Source organism: Corythoichthys intestinalis, chromosome 6 (genome assembly GCF_030265065.1).
Source record: "Corythoichthys intestinalis isolate RoL2023-P3 chromosome 6, ASM3026506v1, whole genome shotgun sequence".
Classification (NCBI taxonomy): Eukaryota; Metazoa; Chordata; class Actinopteri; order Syngnathiformes; family Syngnathidae; genus Corythoichthys; species Corythoichthys intestinalis.
The window spans coordinates 19,943,945-19,962,932 of record NC_080400.1 but is presented as its reverse complement, the minus strand read 5'-3'; the positions used below and the strand labels follow the sequence as shown (position 1 = coordinate 19,962,932).

The 18,988-nt window shown below is 38.3% G+C and overlaps 1 protein-coding gene across 8 annotated transcripts in view; it reads left to right on the top strand.

The window, feature by feature from the left end:
• grik4 (glutamate receptor, ionotropic, kainate 4) overlaps positions 1-18,988 on the top strand; it is a 734,878-nt gene that overhangs the window by 256,865 nt on the left and 459,025 nt on the right. The gene's annotated exons all lie outside the window — the stretch shown is intronic.

The window sequence follows — 18,988 nt, the reverse complement described above, 5'->3', positions numbered from 1 at the left end:
CAATCAATAACAACCAGTGAGTTAACTTATTTGACCAAAAATAAACTAGTCCGGCCCACTAATTCCCATAAATTGTGGCCCGACAACCAAAATGAGTTTGACACCCATGCTCTGCATAAGATTGAATAGATACATGAATAAATCGAGAGGAATCTAAATCACAAGGCACAGTTTAGTTTAACTGACCACAGTGTATTTATTTTGTATGGATAGCATAATGTTTGTACTGGCCAGTTTACAGTGGCATGAAAAAGTATCTGAACCTTTAGAAATTTCTCACATTTCTGCATAAAATCAAATGTAATCTGAACTTTGTCAAAATCACACAGATGAAAAAACTGTCAATGTTACAGCAGTAAACCAGCATGCACTGTTAGCATGCTCAGTGCAATACAACCCCTCACCATAGCAAAGAAGCTAATACTGCCTGCAGCAAAAATAAAAACGGTCCCTTTATTATTGATTGATTTTATTAAGTTTTATTTTTCAGCATCAAATGGTCAAAAAAAAAATTGTAATAATGTAGTAATAGTATGCAAACAATGACAGAAGGAGAAAGCCAAAACCTCTCTGGAGTGTCCAAGTGCCTTTTTGCAAATATTAAACGACCAACAATGTTTTTTTTAGACCGCAGTGGCTTCCTCCGTGGAGTCCTCCCATGAACACCATTTTTGGCTATAGTTTTATGTATAGTTGATCTGTGCACAGAGATATTGGACCGTGTCAGTGATTTCTGTAAGTCTTTAGCAGACACTCTATGGTTCTTTTTTACCTCTGAGTACTCTGCGCTGAACTCTTGGCATCATCTTTAGTGGATGGCCACTCCTTGGGAGAGAACAGCAGTGCCAAACTCTCCATTTGTAGACAACTTCTCTGACTGTCGATTGATGAACATCCAGGCATTTAGAGATGGTTTTGTATCCTTTTCCAGCTTTGTACAAATCACAATCCTAGATCGCAGGTCTTCAGACGGCTCTTTTGAATGAGCAATGATGCAAATCAGACAATGCTTCTAATCAAGACAATTCTTACCAGGTGTGTGTTTTATAGTGGGCAGGGCAGCTTTAAACCACTCATCAATGATTGGGCACACACCTGACTTAAATTGTTTGTTAAAAATTGGTTTCAATTACTCTTTAGGTCTCCTGAAGCAGAGGGTTCAATTACGTATTTCCCCCCCTCTGTCATTGTTTCCATGCTATCCTCATTAAAATATGAAAACCTATAAATGTTTGGGTGGTTTTAGTTAAAGGAGAGAGTTTTTACCTCTGTGTGATTTTGACAAAGATCAGATCACATTTGATGGTGATTTATCCAAATTCCAAAAGGTTCAGATACTTTTTCATACCACTGTAATTTTTACATTGTTAAACAACAATTCAAAAGCAATTTTAGATGGTTTAATTGTATTTATTTTTATATTCTGTCAGTTTGTTTAACGGAAGGTACAATTTTCTGCCAGCGTGTTCCTTTCACTTTCTCGCATCATTACAGTTTCAGCAGCAGCAGCAGCAGACAGACAGAGTAATTAGTTTCAGTCCATGTGCCAAGATGAACATCCTTTGGTTAATTACATAAGATACTTGACCCGCATCAGTTTCTTGATTTAAACCTATTGAATTAATCCATCTAAACTACACCTACTTGACCCTATAAGTGGCAATAACTCCCACCCTTCATTTTTATTTTAATGCAAAAGTTACGAAATTGATTTTATGGAACCATTTCAACCCAATATGAATGCCTTTTCGTCCATAAAGCACCATTTCCTGTTCAGAACTCCAGTAAATCCTGCTCAAGCTTTTTATTCAGCTGTCCTAAGAATAGCTATTTCCTCTCAGGGTGTTTGTAAACAGTAGCTCATAATCTCAGCCCAAAATTCAGTTTTCTAGTAAACATGAGATGTGATTTAGCCAGCTGTAGCAGCATGGAGAGGATTGTTAGGCCCAGTAGCCATTTAATAGAAACGGTTGCAAATTTGATGTGCTAGTCACAGAAAAGCGTCTCGCCTAAGAGTACGGTGTCATTAATTGTGCGTCAGTGGAATCAACCCAAGCACCTGTAAATATGCCAATGATTGTAGCATTAGATGATGGTCATGTTCTTTCTTTATTGGAAGAGCATTGAGAGGTGGTAGGAAAAGAAGGCAAAATCAAACAAAACCTGCTATGTAATAAGCGCCCTTGTGAAATGTTCTTTCTCATATTTCATTTATAGATAAAAAATGTAATCCAGACTGTTGCTCTGCATGGGCATCATTGATCTGCTCAATACAATAGTCATTCAGAGAGTGATTCTCCCATCACAATAAAATAACATAAAAATAAAGAATGGTTTAAAGGTACTATACATAATTTTTAGTTTAAATTTTAAAAGCCCATTTTACTCCATGCTTGCTCGACCGATTTGGCAATTTTGGCAAAAACACGTTTCTAGCTAAGCCTGAACGATACGTCGTTTAAACATCGCCATTGCGATGTGCGCATGCGCGATAGTTTCATCGCAAGGACGTGCGATATATATATATTTTTTCCCTATCCACAAACCTTTGTTCTGCTTTATTCGCTCGCACAGCCTCTCACCCCCTTTCCCAGCTCCTAGTCACTGTGGCACTTGCTTATTAAAGTTAACGATGGCTTTGATCTGGCCAAAGAAGCCGGGCAGCAATCTGTCAGTCATCGTTTAACTTGTTAAATAGTTTCTGCAAGCGCGGGCTGGAATGAATGTGTGTGTCTGTGGGGGGAGAATGCGGAGACGTTCGAGAAATATAAAATAAACGCCAGAAGTGATTATGAGATGTTTGTAATTTCTACATGTCACTCCAAGAGTCACAGCCATGTTAGGTAAACAGAAGCATTTAATAAAGCCAAGCATTTTTCTACTACAGTACTTTATTCTTGTTTAAAAATGATTCAGTGGGACAGTTATGTTTAAAACTGATCATAATTATTACATTTGAAGTGCTTAAAAAGCATATATATATATATATGTGTGTGTGTGTGTATGTGTATGTGTATGTATGTATGTATGTATATATATATATATACACTCACGGACACTTTATTAGGTACACCTGTCCAACTGCTCGTTAACACTTAATTTCTAATCAGCCAATCACATGGCAGCAACTCAGTGCATTTAGGCATGTAGACATGGTTTAAGACAATCTCCTGCAGTTCAAAACGAGCATTACTATGGGGAAGAAAGGTGATTTGAGTGACTTTGAACGTTGTAAGATTGTTGGTGCCAGAAGGGCTGGTCTGAGTATTTCAGAAACTGGGATTTTCACACACAACCATCTTTAGGGTTTACAGAGAATGGTCCGAAAAAGAAAAAATATCCAGTGAGCGGCAGTTCTGGGCAGAAATGCCTTGTTGATGCCAGAGGTCACAGGAGAATGGCCAGACTAGTTGGAGCTGATAGAAAGGCAACAGTGACTCAAATAACCACCCGTTACAACCAAGATAGGCAGAAGAGCATCTCTGAATGCACAGTACGTCGAACTTTGAGGCAGATGGGCTACAGCAGCAGAAGACCACGCCGGGTGCCACTCCTTTCAGCTAAGAACAGGAAACTGAGGCTACAATTTGCACAAGCTCATCGAAATGGGACAATAGAAGATTAGAAAAGCGTTGCCTGGTCTGATGAGTCTCGATTCCTGCTGCGACATTCGGATGGTAGGGTCAGAATTTGGTGCCAACAACATGAAACCATGGATCCATCCTGCCTTGTATCAACGGTTCAGGCTGCTGGTGGTGGTGTAATGGTGTGGGGAATATTTTCTTGGCACTCTTTGGACCAATTGAGCATCGTTGGAAAGCCACAGCCTACCTCAGTATTGTTGCTGACCATGTCCATCCCTTTATGACCACAATGTACCCAACTTCTGATGGCTACTTTCAGCAGGATAATGCGCCATGTCATAAAGCTGAAATCATCTCAGACTGGTTTCTTGAACATGGCAATGAGTTCACTGTACTCAAATGGCCTCCACAGTCACCAGATCTCAATCCAATAGAGCATCTTTGGGATGTGGTGGAACGAGAGATTCGCATCATGAATGTGCAGCCGACAAATCTTCACCGTGTGATGCCATCATGTCAATATGGACCAAACTCTCTGAGGAATGCTTCCAGCACCTTGTTGAATCTATGCCACGAAGAATTGAGGCAGTTCTGAAGGCAAAAGGGGGTCCAACCCGTTACTAGCATGGTGTACCTAATAAAGTGGCCGGTGAGTGTATATATATATATATATATATATTTTTTTTTAAATCATACTTTGAGGGGAAAAAAGTGAGAAAAAAACATGTCTTTAATGTATCTCTTTCCAGTGCTAGATCTGAATAAATACATTGAGCACACACAAATGGGGGGGTGCGCGCTACTTCGCGGTTTTTTCACTTATCGCGGCGGGTTCTGGTCCCTATTAACCGCGAAAAACGATCGAATACTGTACATTGTGGTCATGATGAGTCATCCAATGTCTTTCCAAACAGCTATTCAAGTCATCTAGTCAAAATTTCTTTAAAAAAAAAAAATATATATATATATATATTTTTTTTTTTCAATATCTCAATTTAATATCGCAATATATCGCAAACCCCCAAAAAATCGCAGCAATAGTTTTTCCCAATATCGTTCAGGCTCATTTTTAACCCACTTAAAACATGCTATGAAACTATCACATTTGCTTTTATTCCATATTTCTCTTGCTGATTTGATGGGACAAACGCCCGCTGCTTTATTTTTGTGCTCGAACCAGCATGCGAGCTTAATACAGGTTGCAGTTATGCTTTAGGCCGGATGTCGCAGTCGCGTGTAAAAAAGTGACAAACTCCATGTCGCACCTTTTATATTTTTATTTTTTTCCCATTTGCCAAACTGTTATTCCATCTATAACACAAGATAACATACTTTAGATTTCATCGACTGCATTTGGCGGAGTATACAGTCATTTTGACTGCAATACAACTATGATTCTTCAGTGTTTGTACACTATATGCTTTAATCCAATATTATGTTGTTTAATAGACACATTACGATAATTTAGAATCTCTGGGGTACTGCATGTTTTAATTGTGAAACTGTTTACCTCGCTGAATGGCACAGAGAGAATCTACTTTACTTTGCAGGCCATGACTATAAAGCATAGTGACATTTATTTCGCTAGGAGCCATTTGGTTAAAGACCTGAACTCTGACATTCAGCATTTTCAGGACAAACTTGTGTGTTAGATGAAATGATATTGGTAAACAACATTCATAATAGACTCGATTCCAAATGTCAACTATTGTGTAGCATTGAATGATGTTTTATAACTTCTAATGACGTGTTTTTTTTTTTTTAAAGTGTTTGAGGACAAAACGTGGGCAACATCATGAGTTATTTTCTGTATGATGAGAGTGGCTATTGGTAAAGTAGGCTCATTTGGTGATCAGGTCTCCATCCAACACATTAAAAGCAAACCATTTTTTTTCTTATTGCTTATTTCCCCACTGTTGATTTGTATATTGTAGCCATTTTGAATAGTCCCTGTTGCAGAAAAGTTTGATATGTTACTAATAGGGTTGTACTGAGACAATATGCCAATCTCTTTGTTCGATACCAGCTCTGTTTTTATCTTCAAATTATGAATTGTGGGGTGGCGTGGCTCAGTGGTAGAGTAGTTGTCCCCCAACCCAGAGATTGTGGCAACATACGGCTATGGTAGATATCACATATTTCTAGAACTAGATGTGAAATGACAGACGACAGCCGTGTTAGATCATATACCAAGAACTAGATGCGAAATGACACTTTCCCGCGCTAGTAAACAGGTGCCATCTTAAAGTAGTAGACTTCTCTAGAAGGCTCTGTTGTAGCGAACCTAATTACTTTTTATCTTAAAAAAAAAAAAAAAAAAAAAAATCGGCAAAATCTTGACTTGAATCTATCTTTAAATGATGAAACAGTTTTAAAACTTCCACGTCGAAAGTAGACAGAAGGGAAATTATGGAATAAAGGGAGCAATTTTAACAACTTTAACGGTTGATTCACAGCATTATATTCATTGAATGTAGTTGAAAGCTGCCGATACAGAATGGAGACTTGAGTATTTTATTTACTGTTTTTAACGGTTGACTTGATACTGAAATTGTAGTTTGTTTAGCCTGAGATGATTTTTGAACAATTTTGGAACTAGTGTACAAAAAAATTAAAAACGGGGGGGGAATGGGGGGTTTGTGGTGCATCAATAATCGATTTATAATCGAATCGGAGCCTCTGAATCGTAATCGAATCGTTAGGTGCCCAAAGATTCCCACCTCTAGACAATACCATCATGACAATGTTGACACAGTTTTAATATCACAGTATTTTAAAATACTGTATTGTGACATCCCTAGATGTATTGTCCTGATATATCTTTCTATCCATACATGTGTTTTATAAAGGATAATCTTGAAAATCATTCTTTTTCATACCTCTGTGCATGTCACCTTTGCATTCAACAAGTGAAATTCTATGGTGTTCTGATATTTGGAGGCCTTTCCTTTTGTTTCATTTGTGCACAAAAAAATGACTAACGAAGCTAATACCCACATAAATCACTGCCCTTGCTGCTTAACCAATGCAGCTGTTAAAACAGAGTGACAAGCTGTTACAATTTAGTGGGACATTGATTGTGAAATGAAGTTTGTTTCCCTCCAGTGCTTTCTGACAAGTGAGAAGCATCGTTGTCTAAATACTTTTCTGGCCTTTAAGCCTATTATGGTATTTCTAGTTCTCTATACCTGGCCTTGGTCTTTTGTAGATGGTACTGTCACTAAGAATGCAGTAGCCCATGGACTATGGACGATAAGTGCACACAGGAAAACTGCATAAAACACACAGGCTGAGGTCAAACACAGCAGGTTTACTTTGGTGCTCATCTCGAGAACACATCAGGTGTTCCAGTAGAGGACTCTGATGGTTGAGACGGAAACCTAAGTGGTCTGGATCAGATGAGAGCTTGTTCTGCATGCATTCATCTTTGATTCAAACTCGGCCTTTTTTGAAGTCCTTTCAGCCCTCGTTCACTGCTTCATGAAATAACATTGATTTCTGCCTCTTGAAGACCACTCGTGAATTTATCTAGCCAGTCCTTCTATGTTTGGAAGATTGCAGCAATCAAGCACAATTGTTGACCTGGCTGGAAAGTTCCATTTTCTCATGAAGTAGTTCAAATTGCAGTTCACAAATAAAGTAAACTGTTCCGTTCAGAGTTTATGATTAAAAATTTGTAACTAAAGTTCATGGTTCAAAACAATTAGCTTTTGGAGTTCTTTTCTTCTTCCCAGTAATTGCTATTGACAGTCGATATAGAACCACAGACTTTTATTCTATCCACTTTAACACTAAAACTGCGTCAATTTCATCTTGATCGTCAATTCAAATCCACGTCGGTACTGTCCTGTTCGTAAAACTCAAATGTTGGTACTGGGCTGGTGTTCTGTCAGATTTTGCACACCATCAGAAATTGCAACCTTCTTTGCATGCGCGTAACGTCACAAACGGCAGCAAATATAATTCCAAAGTAAACACCAACGTTTTTAGAAACGAGGAATATGTACTTAAATTTAGTCATGGACACACACAAAGGAAAATTGTCCTCATACAGTGGGGCAAATAAGTATTTAGTCAACCACCAATTGTGCAAGTTCTCCTACTTGAAAAGATTAGAGAGGCCTGTAATTGTCAACATGGGTAAACCTCAACCATGAGAGAATGTGGGGAAAAAAAGTCACGTTGTTTTTTTAAAAAATTTATTTCCAACTTAGAGTGGAAAATAAGTATTTGGTCACGTACAAACAAGCAAGATTTCTGGCTGCCAAAGAGGTCTAACTTCTTCTAACGAGGTCTAACGAGGCTCCACTCGTTACCTGTATTAATGGCACCTGTTTTAACTCATTATCAGTAGAAAAGACGCCTGTCCACAATCTCAGTCAGTCACACTCCAAACTCCTCTATGGCCAAGACCAAAGAGCTGTCGAAGGACACCAGAGACAAAATTGTAGACCTGCACGAGGCTCGGAAGACTGAATCTGCAATAGGTAAAACGCTTGGTGTAAAGAAATAAACTGTGGGAGCAATTATTGGAAAATGGAAGCCATAGAAGACAGCTGATAATCTCCCTCGATCTTGGGCTCCATGCAAGATCTCACTCCGTGGCGTCAAAATGATAACAAGAACGGTGAGCAAAAATTCCAGAACGTGTGGTTCTGGGATTTCTGGGACCTAGTGAATGACCTACAGAGAGCTGGGACCACAGTAACAAAGGCTACTATCAGTAACACAATGCGCCGCCAGGGACTCAAATCCTGCACTGCCAGACATGTCCCCCTGCTGAAGCCACGTCCAGGCCCGTCTGCGGTTTTCTAGGGAGCATTTGGATGATCCAGAAGAGGACTGGGAGAATGTGTTATGGTCAGATGGAACCAAAATAGAACTTTTTCGTAGAAACACAGGTTCTTGTGTTTGGAGGAGAAAGAATACTGAATTGCATCTGAACACCATACCCCTGTGAAGCATGGGGGTGGAAACATCATGCTTTGGGGCTGTTTTTCTGCAAAGGGACCAGGACGACTGATCTGTGTAAAGGAAAGAATGAATGGGGCCATGTGTCGAGAGATTTTGAGTGATAATCTCCTTCCATCAGCAAGGGCATAGAAGATGAGACGTGGCTGGGTCTTTCAGCATGACAATGATCCCAAACACACAGCCAGGGCGACAAAGGAGTGGCTTCGTAGGAAGCATTTCAAGGTCCTGGAGTGGCCTAGCCAGTGTCCAGATTTCAACCCCATAGAAAATCTGTGGAGGTAGTTGAAAGTCCGTGTTGCCCAACGACAGCCCCAAAACATCACTGCTCTAGAGGAGATCTGCATGGAGGAATGGGCCAAAATACCAGCAACAGTGTGTGAAAAGTTTGTGAAGAGTTACAGAAAACGTTTGGCCTCCGTTATTTTCAACAAAGGGTACATAACAAAGTATTGAGATGAACTTTTGGTATTGACCAAATACTTATTTTCCACCGTGATTTGAAAATATTAAAAAAAAAAAAATCAAACAATGTGTTTTTTTTCCCACATTCTGTCTCTCATGGTTAAGGTTTACCCGTGTTGACAATTACAGGCTTCTCTAATATTTTCAAGTGGGAGAACTTGCACAATTAGTGGTTGACTAAATACTTTTTTGCCCCACTGTATATCCTACTATGTGGCTGTGCTCAACTCGAGTGTATATCGATCTCACATCGTTAACATCTTGTTCATGCCGACAAGCATTTATGCCGTATTCATGTTGCACATGTATATGTTTATGATGTAACTAGCTTATTTAGCACCTTTTGGATAATATTGAGAGTCCAACCGAATGTAAAAGAATGTTTACTGGCCACCATAAAAGCTTTGCGAGCAAAATCTTGCAGAACACAGGGTAATGAGAGCTGTCGTCTCTTGTGTCCATGCTGACGTATTTGCTAAAACAACACAAAAAACTGGTAGCTTGGGTTGTCAGTTTTGATAGTTTTCGGCTATTAAGTTTTATTTTTATTTATTTTTTTGATATTTTTTATTTATTTATAGTGTTTTAATCTTATTGTTTTATCTGCAGTTTTGTCGGTAAGTAGTCAACTTTTTCCTGACTCTGCTCAATTTTAGGTTGTGGATGTTGGTGAAAGACACTGGAAATAAATATGGATGGGAGGGCAGAGCTGGCTTGTGCTGCTACAATAGCCATCGATTAACAATTTGTTGCCGCCTCTGGTCCCACCCGACTGCTTGCTTTGTGAGCTGACAAAGGCAGGCAAAATAGGAGGAGGATGCTCATGATAACCTGACCTCTTATTTGTCTTGAAATTGTTTCCTTAATGGCACTGCTCTTCAACATGAATGGCAACACATTTTGGCAACTCAAGCATAAAAACGCAACAAAATTGTGATTTCGAAGCATTTATAAGTATGAATGGTAAGATTTTAAAGGGAATTTCTGTAGTTGAAGAAAAAAGACTTGGCAGCTTCTTTCATTTTTGGACTCTTGATATTTGGTGTTCATAATTAAGGGCAGACTGGCATCGGTGGGGCCGTGGTCAACTCTTTAAAACACTCTTAACACTCTTAAAATATATAACGCTACAATCGTCATCATTTAAAAAAGTAATAAAGTTGCCTGATCTTAAAACCGCTCCATCTACATGTGCGTTACGTGCGCTGTCACGTCATTACAATATTATGCAAATCCCCTGAGCAATGGGTCATCTTAGTAGATGGTAGGTTACAGTTCTCATTTTTGTTGCAGTATAAATACACAAATCTGAATAAGTACTGGCCAAGGTTGGCGAATATTGGTAGTGGATCTCTCTGACTACTCCCATGCTCAAAACTATGCATTTTTAGTACACCGATATTTAGAAAAATATATTGAAAGTCCTATATTGATCATGTAAAATTTCTCATTTTCGTGGTACTGTAAATCTACAGTTCTGAATAAGTTCTGGACAAGGATGGTGAATATTAGTAGTGTACCTCTCTGACTACTCACAGACTCAAAACAATACATTTTTATTGTACAAAAATGCATACAATTTGAATTAAAACTCCTACATGTGTACTTTGATCAGGTTATAGTTCTTATTTTTGTGGAAGTGTAAATCCACAGTTCTTAATAACGTCTGGCCAAGGTTAGTGAATATAAGTAGTGCACCTCTCTGTGTTGCTGGCTGGATGGCTTCCAACACCGTACATAGAAGTCGGCCGATCTTTCAATGACTCTCACCCCCTCCTCAATCCGAATCATAATGTGTTTACAGCTAATACTTTCACAGTCCGGTACATTCCAACACAGGTCCTTCAAGGGAATTGAATGGTGACTTTTTTTTTTCATATGCAAATACTTGAAACTACCCTTTTCCTCAGTGGACTTCATTGTTTTGTCTCTTGTCTCGACATTTGAAACACTCTGGTATTCTCTTTGAACAGAAAATTTAAATGCCAACATTATTTAAAATGCATTCATATTCATATTGTAGCCGACACAGCCTCTTACGTCACCGTGTATATTGGATCCACTTTTATTGCCATCTACACATTGCTTGATGCCACCTGGGACACTCCCAGCTCAGGATTACATGAATTCCTGCAAATGTCTGAGGATAATTGTGATGTCTATGTATTTGGTTCAGATTGTCAGATGTAATAACCCATTTGCAAGTGAATTCCTCTGTTTGATTGGCAGTTTTGATATTTAAATTGTGTATTCTGTCACTTTGACAAGCAAGTCAAGCAGCTGTCAAACAGCACGGTCCTTTCAACCGCTGATCGTCTTCATCCTGCCACAGTCAGACAGCAAAGAAAACCTCACTACTTGATTACTCAGCCGGCCCTGTGATTGTTTGGTGGCTGTTCTTATGAAATATGTTTTAGTAGCGCTTTAATACACTATGGGTGGACATTAGAGATCAGAACAATAAAAGACAAGAAATGTCTCTAGAAACCAGAGTTATAAGTTTTAACAGCTGGTTTGATCATAAACTCAAACAGCTTGTTGCTAAGTAAGATTTTGAGGCATGGATGCTCAAAGTAAGACTAATATTAACATAAATCCATATAGGCAAAAGGTGTCGGTCTTAGTATAGACATCATGTCTTTAAATCATCTGGATTATCTTTTTTTAACCTTGGCTGAGAACACCATGATTATGCTGCAGAGCCAGTATTGGTGATTTGATCAAAACTTTTTTGGGAACGGATACAAAGACAAAACGGTACAATAGCCAGCATTTTGTCTCACAATCTGCTGCCTGTTCTGTATTCCGGTCAGGCTCAAAGGGAAAATGAAATACTAGCCAGTACTGTATGATTGCCTGTCTCTATCTTAAAAAATCTTCTTTCCACAACAATCAAGGCTGTTTAGTGGGACTTCATAATCTCATGAGAGTCACTACTTTTCCTGAATAGGCTCTTGCTGTCACTCTTTGTAGCCACTTGATCGGGCCCGAGCAACAAGATGTGCGAAAGCCCTGTTGTAATGCAAAAGATTATTAGGGCCCGAGCACCAACTGGCACGAGAGCGTCATTGTAATGCAAAGGATCATTATTATTATTGATCATTTTATTTTCTTCAGGGCAAATGAAAATGGATATTATTACTATTACTATTAGGGTTTTTCAACGTAGAGCGATGAAATTCGGGGAGTCCAGAATTGCTCCAAAAAGTCTCTTGCACCAATATTACAAACCCAACAGGAAATTTGGTATTTTGGATTGAATGTGAAATTTATGTCGAATTACAGGGTGCATACCTGAGACGTTAGTTGTAGATGTTAGTTCGATCGTCCTCAAAATTGGTAAGACTATTCATGAGCCATATGAGATCTAAAGTTATCAAAATGATAGGTTTTCATTAATGGGCCTGACAAAGGCGGGGTGCTAATGTCGGCTTTTTTTAGCAACATGCTAAATTCAGTAAATGACTAATATCGCTCTGATAGAAGGTTCAGTCTTTTTCATATCTGGCATGTATGAGAGGTATCCCAGCCTTAACACAACTGCATTGAAAAATTATCCATTAGGCTTTGCACCCCCTGCTGGGAACAGGAAACACCCTTTTTTATTAGACCTGCTCCTTCTCCAAGGGTGAAAAAAACAATTGAACACAAACCTGCATCAGGGCAGCCTTAAGACATGTAGTCAGGTGCCTGATGAAAAATATTGGTTTCGTTGCAGCACAGGTGTCCAAACAGGAATGTGAAAATGACAGTCGCCATTTTGTCCAACCACAAATTTTTAAGTCACAAATTGGCAGATGTACAACATACCTGCACCAAACTTCCCATGCTTGATTAGTAGTACACTGAAGGGACCTGTAGGGGTCATTTGAATCAACCCTACAGCGCTAACTAGTGGCAAAAGAAAGTTACTCATTTCACTTACACCTGTCCAGTTCCTTTCAGGTTGGTCAGTGTATAGTTACAAGACCTTTTGTAATACCGTATTGGCCCGTATATAAGACGGTGTTTTTTGCATTGAAATAAGATTGAAAAAGAGGGGGTTGTCTTATATTCGCGGTCTAGACATTATACCCATTCATGACGCTAGATGACGCCAGATATCATTGAAGCAATGTTCTGTCATGACAGATCTCAGCTACTCTCCCCATTCACAACGCTAGATGGCGCCAGATATCATTGAAGCGATGTTCTGTCATGACAAATCTCAGCTACTAGTTTAACCCGTTTGTATTATTTTGTTGCAATGTCTTTCCTTATTCAGATTTGTTTCAAGACTACAGTTACACTTAGACTTCACTTTGATAGTTAATGCAGTTATTGCAATTTTGTTGTTTTATCACAATAGATTGGTTTATTTACATTTCAAAAACCATATGCCATTCATTTACGAATGTGATTGCACTTTAGTTTACCGGTACATATTTAAATGTTCAGATATTAAGATTTGAATGTGGCAAAATAACATGCTTTTTCTCTAAAATATATTGTTATAATTGTTTCAGATGTACTGTAATTATTTTCTGTATAAAAATTTGGCGTTCAAAAAGTCGTTTTTCAAACTTGAGCCTTGAAAAAGAGGGGGTCGTCTTATTATCAGGGCTGTCTTATATTCGGGCCAATAAGGTACTTCATTTTAACCCCTTCATACCTCAGAATGCTGCTGAAGGACATAACGCGTTCCCATCTCTAAATCAATAACTACACTGAATTTAGTTGCGATTGCCACTAATGGGAGATGATTGGATGAAACTTTAACCATCGAAATAAAATCATGAGGTATAGCATGCCCTCTTTGCTATTTTTGGTGCTTTGAAAATGGCTGAGACAAAACTCAACTTCAAAAAGGCAAACGTAAATGCTCATTTCTCAACAAATCAATGTAACATTAACAATAACCAATAAAAGCATGAAAAATCCCCGACCAAAAAAATGCACTTTGTTCTGGTACCTGAGTAGAGTAAAAATCAGCAAAGTTTTTTTTTTTTGCCCAGCAGAAAAAATTCTGGTCTGAAGGGGTTAAGGCCCATGTCCACATGTTTCTGTCTGGGGCCGTGATGACCCTTTGTTCGCCATTAAAAGGAAGTACATCTCTTTAGGGACTCGGACAGCTTGTAAAGCCACGGAATTTGGCTCACTTGATTGAATTGGCCCAATTAGAAGTTTCATTTTTGTTTTGATTAAGGTCATGGCTGCATAGCTCAGTAGCGCCTCCTTTTTATGAAGGACACTCTTCAATAAGGGGTTTTTCACCAAGGTGTGTGAGTGTATTTCTCAACTCAGGATATACAAAAATATCCCTGTCAGCCTTGTCCACAACACAAAAGAGTTGAGTTTCAAGCATATGTCCTCATGAGATGATGAGAGGGGGATGATTTGCCACCACCCTGAGCTGCGCCGTCTGAGTTGCACCAAACTGCGAGGGCCCGTTCAGTCCTGCTTGCAGGTTTAGTTTACCCTGCTTTTCCTTCTGCAGCTGTAATAGCAACTAGGAAAACTAAAAGTCATTCTGAGTCTCCCCCAATATAGGCTAAATCCAAGAGGCGATTTATGGATATTACAGACTAGCACTTTAGGCTATTTCTTTTGTCCAATGATTACTCAGCCTGAATATGCAGCCGATTCGTATTTGTGCTTGCATTGATATTGATTACCCATTGTTATGTACAAGCTCAGAGTCTGTTACTTTTGTTTATCTTCCCTGCGGATGCAAAAAGCCTAGTCTGTAAAAAAACGTCTAGCTTTTGACTATTATTGGCATCATTTTAGGAAGCATTTTAAATATAGAAAATCTCATCTTTTATTTCGCTGCGGCACGAAACATGCGCTCTTGGCATGAACACATCCTGCTTTACTTCCAACATGCCTCTTCTAGATGTATCCCCCATGAAGAATGAAGCAAGGTAAATCCTCTTGTGAGTATAATGAAATAAGCTGCAAGGAATTTCCGGTGCTCAATTACTTTTGGAAGGGACCCTTCATTTGAGTCCCTCCTTGTGCAATTCCACTGGGCAGTTTTCTTACAGCTGTTTTCATAGATTTCGTACAAAACGTCTGGGGAATATTTTGAATGTGTTGACAGTTCTATCATGTGCTCATTTGCTGTTATGTCTGTTTTCATGTTGTCACATCTGATGACTTTGTAAATCATTCAGGCAGTTGATGAACTATGAGTAGCGATGCCTTTTTAGATGACTGTTAACCAAAATTGCTCTCTTAGTATACATTTTTGGGGAAAGACTTACATTATGTAACTGCACTACCAGACTATTTGTTTATTTGTGTAAAATATTTCCACACTCTGACCATTGGACTGTAACGGTTCACCCAAATCACTGTTCAGTCCATACCTCAGTTACGGTTACGGTTCGGTACAACAATAGAAACAAAAGAAATTTTTTCATTTTATTTATTTATTTTTTTGTCACTGCATTTAAAAGTTAGTTTGGTCATTTGGCTAAACTACAGTAAAAGGCAGCTCTTATTTCTGTGCAAACTTAAAAGAAGAAAACATCAAAGGTGTGAATTTTTGTTTGTATTATTCAAACATTCTTTAATTCACAATTTATGTGCAAAAATAGACAACACATTTTTTTGTTGGGAAACAGTTATTCAGGTAGCACTCACTATTTGGTAACGTTGGTAACTTTGTATAAAAAAATATATATATATATATATTTTCAACGTTGGATCACACAAAGTCAACTGTAAACCATTACCAGTGAACAAGACTGACTCGTAAGCTATATTTGTATTTTGGCTAAAATAAAACGTGCAAATATTTCCAAACCCTAAAAAGAATCTTGAAATAGTGCAAAAGAATCAATTTACTCAGTATTTCAATTATTTCAGCCTAGGGCTAGAGCAAAATAAACATTTCCTGATTTGATAATATAAAATAAATGCATTTTATAGTTCCCACTCAGACTTCATGAAATGAGCTGTCAGAGTGTGATAACTTTCAGTGGAACAGGAGTCCATCCATCAGTATTTAGAGCAACAGCTTGTGAAGCAGAAGGCTAATGCTCCACCACACTCGTGTACGTCTATTAACGGCGGAACCACAGAATGGCTCAGGTGAGCGCGGGATGGGGCTTTGTAGCGAGGCTCGACTGGGAACCCGAAGTGTTCCCACACTGTTGATTGAAATGAAGCAGGCGGCTCTTCTATCTTCCCCTTTACATTCACCATAACTTTCCTCGTAGTGATCATGAATAACTTCAATAGACTTCACTATCAGTTGAAGAGACAGCTCCAACAGACAATGCTTCACGGCTTCCCATCGGGGGCTGGGCCAGGCAGAGCGTCGTGGAAACAGGACAAATTTTTTACTGCATACAAGCAAACAGGAGTGTCTCAAGAGTGACTTGGTCGAGGATTCATGGTAATTGTTATCAGAAGTAGACAGTAACACGTTAGATGTACTCCGTAACATTGATTTGAGTGACTTTTTGAGAAAAATGTACTTCTAAGAGTAGTTTACTAAACCATACTTTTTACTTTAGATTTGTGAAGAAAAAAACGCTACTCTTACTCCGCTACTTTTGAACTACACAAGAGTCTTTAAATTTTTCCTCTTTAGTCTACATTTTTTTTTTTCTTGCTAGCGACGCTATTGCCAAGAGTAGCGCTACTAATTTCACCAGAGACGTCGCAATAATCACATGACTCCATTACACCAATCAGATGCAAGTTTGCCGTTCTATGATCACGCAAGCCTGTTCGATCACGCATCTCTAAAGCACCATAATAAATGAAGTATTTTGACATAGAGCGCTGCCCTAAACATGAATCAAAAGCACGGATTAAAAATTGTCTCCCAGTTTTTATTTGGCACCGACTGACCACGGAAAACCGGAGATATGATCCTTTTAATTTCATAATAATAACTATGAAAGAACAACGTATTCACTATTCAAACTGGGAACTTTTTCTCCACTAGGGGGCAGGGCGCTCATGCTCTTTAGACGAATAATGCTTCATTGCGGTTTTTTTTTTTCTCTTTAATGTAATGTGTTTTTATTTCCTTTGGCTTAATAGAAGCGCCAGGGGTTTTGATGCTCCCTAATCTTACCAAGGGGACACCATAGGATCACCCCCAAGCCTAGCATTTGTTTTGTAAATGGGGCCATTTTTCAAATTTTTAATATGTAGAGGGTATTCAAACAAATACATCCAAATAAATTAGAATGATTAAAACACTATTACTAAAATATCCTCAGAAGTTTAGTGTCAAGTAAGAAGTAACGGTGTCTGAAAGTAGCCTGATTTGGGAAGGTTTCACCCAACTCCCTCACGAGGGTTTCCTTCCTGAGTCAGGCTACTTTCTCTTTACTTGCAAATTCAGCCATTAGCTGAGGAGGGGGTTGGGTGAAACCTTCCTGAGTCAGACACTGTTACATCTTACTTGACACTAAAATGCTAAACTTCTCAGGATATTTTAATAATAGCATTTTAATAATTCTAATTTATTCGGATGTATTTGTTTGAATACCCTCTACATGTTATTTATTTATTTATTTTTTAAAAGATCAATCAACAATTTGCTGTGGATATACATTGATTATACATAGATATTTAGTAATACAACTAAGCACACCAAGCAACAGTGGTAAAAAGAAAAGCACTTCACAAGAAATTTCTGGAAAAAAAATATCCAAGATTAGTAAATACCACTCTTGGTTCAGAAACAAACTATCATTCAGGTTTCGTACAATGGTGTAAATATTACATTTAATTTGACACCAAATTAAATTAAACTGAACTAGTGCTCCACATCTATGTGCATGTGTTGTGGACCCTTCCGTTAATTACAAGTGTTTGTTTTGTTTGCTTTGCTTAAATTAGATGAAACAAGCTTGATACATCCAAATATTCTAACAGCTGATGATCAGTATTATCTACTCTCAATGTTTTTTCTTCAGTCAGAAAAGTAAGAGTTAAAAAAGATTTATCACGATAAAAAGTGCATTAATTAGGGGTGTAATGAATGAAAAAAAAGACACCACTAATTGTAATGTTAGTTCATTGTTCATTGTGTTTCTTCATTTGTAATTAGTTTCATTCTGCTGGTTTTTATGTCATGAGCAGCTGAATAAAGTCAGCAAACCACACGGACGTCTTACATCGTCATTTCGGAGTTTAGCTCGCTGTCTACCTAGGATTTAGCGCTAACGTCTTGGCGAGGACTGTACAATGACGTATAATACATGATTTTGGATGGTTGTTTTGAGATTTAATTGGTATTTACGAGGACTTAAAGGGTAATTCTGACTTACGCGGAAATTCAGGTTGCGTCGGAACTCGTTCGTAGCCTGGGACTACCTGTATATACTGTATATGTGACCGTGTTCTAAATGAGACCGCTTACTTGAGTATAACTTGCGGCGGATATTCACTTACCTGATGGAGATGGGCAAGATTTTCAGTTTTGTGCAGTATGTTTAATGCAATTTAATCCTCACATTTTTTTAAATAAAAGTGTTGTACTTTTTGAGAGAGTCCCTGACTGAACCGTCAAATCAGATTACCGTTATTTAAACGTTAAGATAGCACTAAAGTTGTTTGGATAATGAATACCGTAAATGGTAAATGAAGTGGGAGAAATGAAGAAAACATCAATGTTAAAATGTTCTTACATCTACAGGTGCCATCGAAGGCAAGGCAGTTCTGTCATTTTAAAATACATTTTACTAGCTTGTTAAGAAGAACTAACAGGAAAAAAAAAAAAAATATATATGTGTCAGATATTTTAAGGGTGCTGCCGTGCTGGGATTCTGTGCAAGAAGTGCCTCTGTATTATTCCATATATTTTTTTCTCTCTCAAATCTCCTGCTGATATTCAAACTTTATTTTCCATCACCCAAAAGAGTTGTGATGTTTTATGGTCATTCACTGAGTGTTCGTCACTCAGGATACACTGCGGGTACTTTTTGCACCGATCCATCACACGACGATAGCACAAGATG